The following is a 10,786-nucleotide window of genomic DNA, read 5'->3' on the forward strand; positions in this document are numbered from 1 at the left end:
GCCTCCCACATTAATTTTCAAAGTTTCATTTTAGAAATTTTTTCTTAACTTACTTTTACTATTTGCTCTGAGTCCCCACTTTTTAAGGGACTATTATTTTCATGTTGTATCTTCTTTGCCTAGCTTTACACACTACCTGACATTTCAACTGCATTTTTCTCTTTTTTAAAAAAAAAAAAGTATTTTTTTATTGGTCCCAGGATACATTCTGCCCAGTCATGGATGTCACAGTCTGTCCTCTGTAGATAATGATCTTGGCTTTTGCACAGATCAAAGGATGATGAGTTTTCTGCTTTTGTCTTGTTGTTAGATGGTGAGGTAAGACAACCTGCTATTAGATCAAGTTCTTACCATTTCCTCATTGTCAGGATATCATATCAAAACTGGCACATGTTGGTGTCAGAGCAGTATTAAGAATGTTCCAGAGGGGATTTGGTTCCTGGAGCTGTTATGGAGAACTGTGTCGTTTCTATGTCTGGGATCCAGGGTTCAAGGTTGGACGATTGCTGTCTAATCACCTGGAGTTTAAGTTGGGTCCACATAACCAATAAAAAAAGCCCTAGCCTAGGATTTGGCCTATGATCTGTCCAACAACCAAGAGCTCTAATTCCAGAGGCCTGACTGAGACAACTGCAACTGAAAGGATCTTCTGGGAACAGAATTAGACTCTATCCCAGGCTTCATCCTAGAATCACCAATTACAGAAGACTGATTAAAATGACAGTGAAGGAACAGAACTTGTAGAACCATAAGGAAAGACTTCAACATAGGCACCATTCCTTGACCTGTGCAGATACCAAGATCTCTAGATACAGAGGTCTGATTTCTGATAGAGCAGAAGTCTCCCATACACCACAAAAGGACCTAGGGGAGAGTAAATGAACACACAAGGAGTCTGTAGTTATCCCCATGACAGTATACTTCAAGGACGGAGAAACCCTATACTTCTTAGGCCAAGGGCATTCCCTTTCTAATTTTACCATTATTGACTGTGCCTATGCAGGAAAAAAAAAAAGCAGCACAAAATAATTTTTTCATTTATTTACTTTTTTTTGGTTTTGTTATTGTTGTTGTTGTTCTCATTTTTCTTTTTTTTTTTTTTGTGCTCTGTTTTGCTTATATTTCAGGGCAGTGGTTATTATGTGATGCTTGTCTTTATTACTGTAGTGTTCATTGTATTTTTTGTTTGATTTTTCTTTTTATATTGTTGTGGCATTTCTCTTTCTTTTTCCCTTTCATCTCTCAAACTGATGTTGAGCCTCTTAGGCAAGGGTCTCAAACTCGTGGCCCACGAGCTGTTTGCAGCCCTCTGTACAACATTTTGTGGCCAGTGACTGGACTTCAAATATCACAGTATTCACTATTATTCGCTTACTGAATAATTGCAATAAAAATTGCATTAGTAAGGAAAAAATCGCATTAAATATTCGCATACCCTGAGCAGTTCCATTCGGGGTATGCAAATGTTTAATGCAATTTTCTGCAATTTTTTCTTACTAATGTGATTTTTTATTGCAAATATTCGGTAAGTGAATAATCGCGAATACTTTACGCCTAGCACAGACATCATTTCCGCTGTCCCTTGCATAATTGGAGGCCTAAGGGAGAGAAGGGAGAGAAGTTTATTACAGAATTAGATTTTGTCATACCTTCATCATGACTTCATCAAAGCCTGCAGTGAAGACAAAGACTGATGACGAGCACAATTTCAGGAAAAGTGGGAGACGCAGTATTTCTTTGTTGAGCACAGGGGCATCCCCACATGTCTTATTTGCTCAGAGAAAGTTGCAGTGTACAAGGAATACAACTTGAAACGCCATTATTCAGCTAAACATGCTGAGGAATGTGCAAAATATCAAGGAAATGAGAGAGCCAAGCTGGTTGCCAGTCTTAAAGCATGTCTAATGAGGCAACAAGATTTCTTCAAGAAAGCAACCAAAGAGAATGTTGCATCAGTCAAAGCTAGTTACATGGTTAGTGAGATGATTGTTAAGGCAGGGAAACCATTCACAGAAGGAGAGTTTGTTTAAAAAAATGCATGTTACAAGCTGCAAGTATTATCTGTCCGGAAAAGAAAGGTCAGTTTAGCAAAATCAGCCTTTCTGCCAACACTGTGGCAGAGCGCATTTCTGACATGTCAAGTGGCATTTATCATCAACTGTGTGAGAAAGCCAAATGTTTTGATGCATACTCAGTGAAAGAAGTGAAAGCCTTCACGAAGAAGGATGGGAATGCTGTTTCTGAGTCGAGTGATCACAAATGGCTCATGGACTTAGCTTTTCTTGTTGACATCACACATAAGCTGAATGTACTAAACAAGATGTTACAAGGCCCGGGGCAGCTTAACAGTGCTGCCTATGACAACATGAGAGCATTCTCCACAAAACTTGTGTGATGGAAATCTCAGCTCTCTCAGACAAACCTTTGCCATTTCCCAACATGCAAGGAACTTGTGGATGCAGGCATACCATTCAGTGGTGAGAAATATGTTGATGCTATTTTTAAGCTAGAGAAGGAATTTGATCACAGATTTGCAGACTTCAAAAAGCACAGAGCTATTTTCCAAATTTTTGTGGACCCCTTTTCCTTTGATATGCAAGGTGCCCCTCCTGTGCTTCAAATGGAGCTCATTGACCTGCAATGCAGCTCTGATCTCAAAGCCAAGTTCAGGGAGATTAGTGGAAAAGCATACATGCATGTGCAATTTTTGAGAGAATTGCCTCCCAGCTTCCCTGAGCTTTCCCGAATGTTCAAGCGCAACATGTGTCTTTTTGGGAGCACATATTTGTGTGAAAAGTTATTCTCCACATTGAACTTCAATAAGTCAAAGTACAGGTCTAGACTGAATGATGATCGTCTTCAAGCCATACTGAGGGTCTCAACTGCTTGAGGGTCTCAAAAGCCAAATGTGGTTCAGATTTGTGAGAAGAAGTGCTGTCAAGTCTCTGGCAGCAAGGAATAGGCAAAAGATGCCATGTTCAGAAGAACTGTTCATGATCTTCACTCAATATTCTATTCATGTTCAGAAGAAATAATTAAAACTGTGAGTAATGACGTTTGAGGACTTTTTTTTTGTGAAATTCCATATGCAGCCCTGCCTCAACCTGACTTTACCTCCTGCAGCCCCCAAGTAAATTGAGTTTGAGACCCCTGCTCTAAGGACTCTGTCTATTTTTGGCTTATTTGATTTTTACCTCATTTTATTGCTTGTCTTTTCTTCAAACAGAACCACATAACTTGAACCATCTTGTTCTGCCTCTCAAATTGAGGAGGAAATAATGGAGGGTACCAAGACCAAACAGTTGTTTGAGCACTAAGTAGTAGTAAAAATGATTGGACTTAAACACCAAATCCAAAGCCAACGACATCAGAATTGATACCCAACCTACAACAACCTAGACACAGAGGGGACCTCTTATACTAGCACCCCGGGGGGTAAGGGTGGGGGATATGAGATGCAAGCTGGGAATCGGGGTGGTGGGAGGACAACTTTAGTGATGGGAATTCCCCTGATTTAATGTTAATATGTATCTAAAATAATACTGTGAAAGATATGTAACCCACTTTGGTCAAAATAAAAATTATTCTTATAAAAATAAGTATTTTTATTTTTAAACAACTCCAAGCACATAAAGAGTTGTACATACTAGAATGGATTCTTTCCTCCTGAATAGTTTGAGAATAAATCACCAACTTGATCTACCCATAACACCTAAATTACCATGTATATTTTTAAAGGATAGTAATTTTTTCAAGGATGTAATGCAACAATAAAGTATATGCCTTTCATATGTGAGACATGGGTTCAGTCCCTACCACTGGCTATAAATAAATGGTAGTTTACCTAATCACAGTACAGCCATTAAAATTCGAAAGTCAATGTTAAACATTAGTTCATTTTGAAATAGTAAATTACATTTTATATTTTATTTCACAGGAACATGATTCTATTATGCATTCAGTATATGCCATGACAAATGAGAGATAAATAAATTTAAAAAATCACAGGGAATCATGCATGTTAATTTGTTTGAGTAACTGGTTGTCATCTTGTATCAGATTTATTTGTTCACATAATAATTTCATGAGTTTTGAATTGGTTGCTTTTCTATTGGTCACCTTTATGGTATAGGATTTAACTTAGATACATGTCTGCCTTTTCTACTTCAAAAAAAGTGATTCAAGAAAGATTTTCTAATTCCACACGTATCTTTTCTTTATCCCATTTTAAAAATATATGCAACTTGTTCTGTGAAATTTTCTGCTTCCATTTCTACCTTCTATTTCTACCTTTATCTGAGCCTTCTCTCTTTATTTTATCCTACCATATTTTAATTCTTCTCCCAGTGGTTTCTCACTACAGAGTTCTGTCTTACAAAAAATACAGCTACTCAAGTTTTTTTTTTTTTTTTAATATGGAACACTTCATGAATTTGCGTGTCATCCTTGCACAGGGGCCATGCTAATCTTCTCTGTATCATTCCAATTTTAGTATATGTGCTGCCGAAGCGAGCACAGCTACTCAAGTTTTGAAACTCTCCTGCAAATCTTTCAAAATGGCAAGGATTGAACTCAACCTCTTTTAAGAACATACACCTTCAACCAAACTTACCATGTGGTCCTTGTGGTTAAACTTATAATTTATCAGAAACTCCTTGTTACTGACTTTGGCTACAAATGTTCTCTATTTTCTATTTTCTCTAACTTTTCTTTGAATATTCAGAAAATACTGAGACTCATGACACACCTCCTTACCACCCCCAATTCCCAGCTACCATCCTCTCATAAATACCTAAAATTATTGAGGTTGCACCCAATGGCATGCAGGTTTACTAGCAGTACAGAACCTGGGGCTCATTCCTATTGCTTCTTGTGAACCATGAAGTGCTAGGAATTGAACCTAGGCCACTTACATGTTCCCAACACTTGAGCTATCTCCTGTCCCCATTTTAAGTTTTAATATATATCATTTCTATATTACTCAGCTCCAAATGGTCCATAATTTCCTTCTTTTTTGTCTGATCTAGGGCCTTTTTAAAAAAAATTATTTTTATTTTTTTATTTTTTATTTTTTTTATTGTAAGAATTTATTCAAGAGACAAAATTGATTAACATAATGAGGTAAACTAACATAACATAATATAGTGACATAACATAACATATAATATAATTGATATAATAATAATTTATGGAAGTCAAAGAAAGTTTTTAATTAAAAACACATTTTTTTTCCATAATGGCTTACATATCTTTCATAGTAGTATTTTAGGTACAACTTTCTTGAAACTGGCTTTATCTGATTCACCTTCTTACAGTGGTCCTCAAACTATGGCCTGCGGGCCACATATTGTATTTGTATCTGTTTTGTTTATTCATTGCAAAATAAGATATATGCAGTGTGCATAAGAATTCGTTCATAAGTTTTGTTTTTACTATAGTCAGACCCTCTAATGGTCTGAGGGACAGTGAACTGGCCCCCTGTTTAAAAAGTTTGAGGACCCCTGTAACATATTCATGAGCATTTAAAATAAATATATTAAGAGTTTCTCAAGTGGACTATTAATTGCTATTTTTATATTTTATATTCTCACTTATTTTTGGCTTAATAATCAATATTAAATAGCCTGAATATTCATTAGAATATCAAAATAACAATAATTAAAATAATAAATAGATGCCTATTGATCTGGAATTCTTAGTCTTCCTGGTAAATTAAACTGATTATAGTCATGTTCTTTTTGAGCAATATTATACCCTATTCCTTTGATAATTATCTTTTATATGTATTTATTTTTTAAGTTTAATCTTGCATCTCTAAATTTTAATGTATCCCTTACAAACATTATATAACCAAATTTTTCCTTCTATCCTATTTCCTAAAATCTAGACATTGGCTTCTCCTTGGGTAACTCTGCCTTTTAATTTATTTTAAACTGCAATATATTAATTTATTAAAATTTCAGATTTTTGCCAGAAAGCTAGTATAGGTATTAAGACACTTGCTTTGCATGCTCTAGTTAGATACTAGATACTGCATCTTGTCCCCCTGAGCATCACCAGGAATGACCCCTGAGCACAGAGCTAGGAATAGTACCTGAGCATCATTAGGTATGATCCAAAATACAAAATAAAACTGCTTTTTAAGAGACTAGAGATAAAACAATGGGTAAAGCAAGTACCTTGTATGAGGTCAACCTCAGTTCAATTTGACCACTGTCAAGAGTGACCACTGAGCACAGAACATAGGAGTAAACTTTAAGTACAACCATGTATGGCCTCATCTAAACTCAAATTTCAGATTGTTAAATTTTATTTATTCAGCTCTTTTCTGCTGAGCCAGCCTACAGACACCAAGGACTGTATTCTCTCCAGGACCCACACCCAGTAAGATGTCCCTGCGCAACGAAGGTGGGGCCAATTTCTGCCATGTGATTGGGAACCCAGAGACTTATAAAGAACAGCAGCCATGCTCTCTGCCTCTTTTCTGCTGAGCCAGCCTACAGACACCAAAGACTGTAATCTTTCCAGGACCCACACCCGGTAAGATGTCCCAGCCCAACGAAAAGCGCAGCCATGGAGCGTACCCCTGAATTCCATTTCTGCACATTGTAAGAAGCAATCTACAGCCTTACCAATGGAGTAATTTTACAGCTAGCTCTTGCCAGGTATAGGGTTTGGGGAGGCCCCATACCAGGGCCCTTATCCCTAGCCTGAGGAGTGCTGGGAGGCTTGGCAGGTCCCCAGCCGTCCTTGTCTTTTTCCCCTGACTCCAGGCCTTCCCTGGGTGCCAGCTCAGATGGCCAGAAGTGGGTTCAGGTGGACTCTTAGTGGTCCTCAGGCTTCCCCCCTCCCTCCGTACTCCAGTGGGGAGGTGCATGGGGAGGAGGGCTGGCAGACATCTGGCTTCTGGTTTTCTCCTTGATTCTGGAGACCAGCTCTTGCCAGGTATGGGGTTTGGGGAGGCCCCATACTGGAGCCCTTCTCCCTAGCCTGGGGAGTGCTGGGAGGCTTGGCAGGCCCCCAGCCATCCTTGTCTTTTCCCTCTGACTCCAGGCCTCCCTGGGTGCCAGCTCAGATGGCCAGAATTGGGTTCAGGTGGACTCTTAGTGATCCTTGGGCTTACCCCCTCCCTCCGTACTCCAGGGGGGAGGTGCATGGAGAGGAGGGTGGGCAGACATCTGTCTTCCGATTTCCTCCTTGATTCTGGAGACCAGCTCTTGCAAGGTATAGGGTTTTTTCTTCCCTGGACTTCAGTCCTTCCCTGGGCGCTGGTCTAGGGGGACTCTATAGGTGTCAACAGGCTTTCTCCCTATCTCTCCCTACACTAATGGGAATATGCTCTGGGAGGAGGACGGGCCGTTCTAGCACTGGTTTATGTTGGGACAGTCAGTGGAAATTTTTTCTCCTTGTTTTCATATTGATAGTATTGTATGCATATATCTATATATCCATAATATCCATCTTGTATTGGGACCTTGATACTGCCCTACAAAGCTCATTTCTAATATTTTACTGCCTCAGTCCCAACCCTTACTTCCCCCCATCTTCCCATGTAGGTGCAGCTAATGACATGAAGCTCACCACATAGAGTGATAAGTGCAGTTAGAGAAATAACTACACTGAAAACTATCATAACAATGTGAATTAATGAATGGATAAAAAAGTCTGTCTCGAGTACAGGTGTGGGTGGGGTGGGGAGTAGGTAGATCTGGGAAATTGGTGGTGGGAATCCTGCACTGGTGAAGGGGGGTGTTCTTTACATGACTGTAATCATACAACTACAATTATATTTGTAATCACTGTGTTTAAATAAAGATAATTACAAAAAATTTTATTTTTATGTTTTACTTTAATTAGTGGTTTTATTTTAAATTAGTTGAACTTTGTGAATGTTTGGTAGCCATTATAGTATTTCTAACAACTTATTTATAGTTCTCAGTGACTTGTTCATTTTTTTTGTTGATTATTTTTAAGCATGAACATATAACTTAATATAGTCAAATTAATGATACCATCCTGCAGAAAATGAAACTAAGAATCCTTTACCACTAATTACAAACCCCTCCCCAATTTATCTACATGGATATTTGTTCCTGGTTTTAGTTTTAGTTTTTTAATCTAAAATTTGATATTATAATTGTTTGGTGCAGTTAATGATTTTACTTTATTAAATAATTTCCTTTGCTCACCATTTCATGGATCTTAAATTTTTTGCTCTTTATTTGCTTGCCTCCTGAAGCATACATTTAGAATTATTTCTGATTAGAGTGAGTTGGCAGTAAATGTTTAGTTTTTATAAAGACAAAAATTTATATAATCAAAAGAGAAATTATAGCATAAATTCTCTGTTTTGTTTGAGTAAAATGTTTTTTATTTTAGTTTTGTGGCAACAAATTATTTTGTTGGGTATGCAAGCTAGGTTTTTATTTAGAAGAGATATTACCTTTCCTAAATTTTTACTGCATAATTTTAAAAATCAAATGTAAATATAGCTGTGTTCTTCTGCAAATTATTGACTTTTCTCTTTTGAGTGCTTTACTTAAGCTTATTTTGTGTACAGATTTCTGATTATATAAGAATTGGTTCATTCTATTAATGGTAAAAAAAATTATTGCCTATAATTCTCAGAGACAAAGAAAGGAGGGCTGGAAGGTCCAGCTCACTACATGAAGCTCACCACAAAGAGTGATGAGTGCTGTTAGAAAAATCACATTAAGAACTATCATAACAATGTGAATGAATAAGGGAAGGTGAGGGTAGGGTGGGGAGGAGAGAGACTTGGGACATTGGTGATGGGAATGTCGCACTGATGAAGGAGGGTGTTCTTTATATGACTGAAACCCAACCACAATCATATTTGTAATCAGGCTGTTTAAATAAAGACATAAAAAAGAAAATTATTGCCTATTATTTTTATATATAATCATGTGCCACTTTCTCACAATAACAATGCAACAATGATCACAATAAGTTATATCTTATAACCTAATATTATAGCAGGCTAAGTCATATAAATTTATTTACTGACATTTGCACAATGTTAAAAGCACCTACTAATGTATTTCTCAGAACATAACCCTGTCATACCACTGTATGACACATGTCTATAGTGAACCTTGTTACCACTATATTCTATCCTGTGAATGTCTGATTAGAATAATGACATACCGGGGGGAGGCGGGGGAGAAATCCCGCCCTTTGCATCCCAAAACTGCAGAGGCACGGCTGGGCTCAGACCACTCCACATGCCAGGATTTCTGGGTGTTTGACTGGTATGTGGGGGGCTCTGGGCAGGACAGCTAGCCACAGGTCCCCTGGGCTGAACTCCTAGTCCAGGGGGCCAAGATCCCCCCAAACCTGGTGGGTCTTCAGGGCCACGCCTGGTTAATCGGGCCCTGGGGGGAGGCGGGGGAGAAATCCCGCCCTTTGCATCCCAAAACTGCAGAACCGCGCGGGTGCTAGCGCCCCCGCGCGTACTTCATATATTAAGTGTATTCCTATTGTTATGTTACTTTTTACGTATCCAGAATCTTTATTATGTATCGTGCCCTTTCCCACATCCCTACAAAGCTCTTTTTTATTCCTTTACTCTCTATCCCCCCCAAACATCTCTAATCTACATTACTCTTTTTAATCAGTAGTGTACAAGCGTTATCACAGACCAAAGCCGTGCATTGTGTGTAACAACCCCAAACTGTTTCAAGATACATAAAATGGACACGTATTTCTTTAGAATATTTTGGTTTTTTTTCTCTGACAGCTATAATTCTTACTAAATGTTGTCTTATATAGTGACGATTCTAACCGCTTTTCTTCTTCTCTTTTTGAGCTGTTTAACAAGGAATCTTAGAGAAAGAGTCCCCCAGATTAATGCTTATGATTGAACCATAATTGTTCTTATCACCCCCTTATGGGCCAAGAACACCACGTGGCATTGCTCCTTTTTTGCATAGGCACATTAAAATGGGAAAATACTATACATATAAATAAGATCCTATCTAATAGAGATTGGTACAGACTAATCTTATAGTGCAAAGGGACCTTACACCCTGAACATTGACATAACGACCTGGCACAGACCTCAGAAGAAAGGGCATTCCCCTGAACCAGGGAAGCCATCCACAAAACATCCAGGCTGGTCTATAGCATCACCTGGAAGCAATCCTCTACCAAGGAAGACTCTACACTGCTCAGACATTGTCCTGCTCAAAAGAGACTTCCATTAACACTGAGAAGACTTAACAACAACAACGATTTGCTTACAGGACAGGGCTCCCTGCATTGCCCTTTGATTGTAAGGTGAAACCAGAGGACGCTCCACATCCTGACTTCAATGTTGGATATACAGATTCCAGGATCTTAAATACAGAAGCTTGATACCAACAACAGAGACTGTGTGAAAAATATAAGTGTGTTGGCACTACAGACAATGTCTTGGATTGGACGATCTAGCTTGCCTGGAGCCTAGAGTTGGTCTTGTGCCAGGAACCTTCAGGGGTCGGGTCTTTTTGTATTTAGGCCAAGGTTATTTCTTTCCATGTCCCTCATATTTTGGTGGGCCTATGCAAACAACAATTGCCACTCTAACACCATTTTTGCTGTGCTCCTTTGACTCTAATCCTTAAAAAGAACCCAGTTAAGATTTGAGGTCAACTTAAGCTAATATGCATGAATATGGAAATATTAAAAAAAATGCTATGCCTGTAATGTTTAAGGAGTTATGTAAGTTTTATGGCTTTAGATTGCCTTGTGTGCTGTTAAGAAATATTATAGTGTGTTACAATCT

At 38.3% G+C, this 10,786-nt stretch overlaps 1 non-coding gene across 1 annotated transcript; it reads right to left on the bottom strand.

The window, feature by feature from the left end:
* Nucleotides 1–4,409: 4,409 nt before the first annotated feature.
* LOC125997661 (U6 spliceosomal RNA) lies at nt 4,410–4,516 on the bottom strand. Its single transcript, XR_007491700.1, has one exon. It is a non-coding gene; the product is annotated as a U6 spliceosomal RNA (small nuclear RNA).
* Between the last annotated feature and the right edge of the window lie 6,270 nt (nt 4,517–10,786).

Source organism: Suncus etruscus, chromosome 19 (genome assembly GCF_024139225.1).
Source record: "Suncus etruscus isolate mSunEtr1 chromosome 19, mSunEtr1.pri.cur, whole genome shotgun sequence".
NCBI classification, from domain to species: domain Eukaryota; kingdom Metazoa; phylum Chordata; class Mammalia; order Eulipotyphla; family Soricidae; genus Suncus; species Suncus etruscus.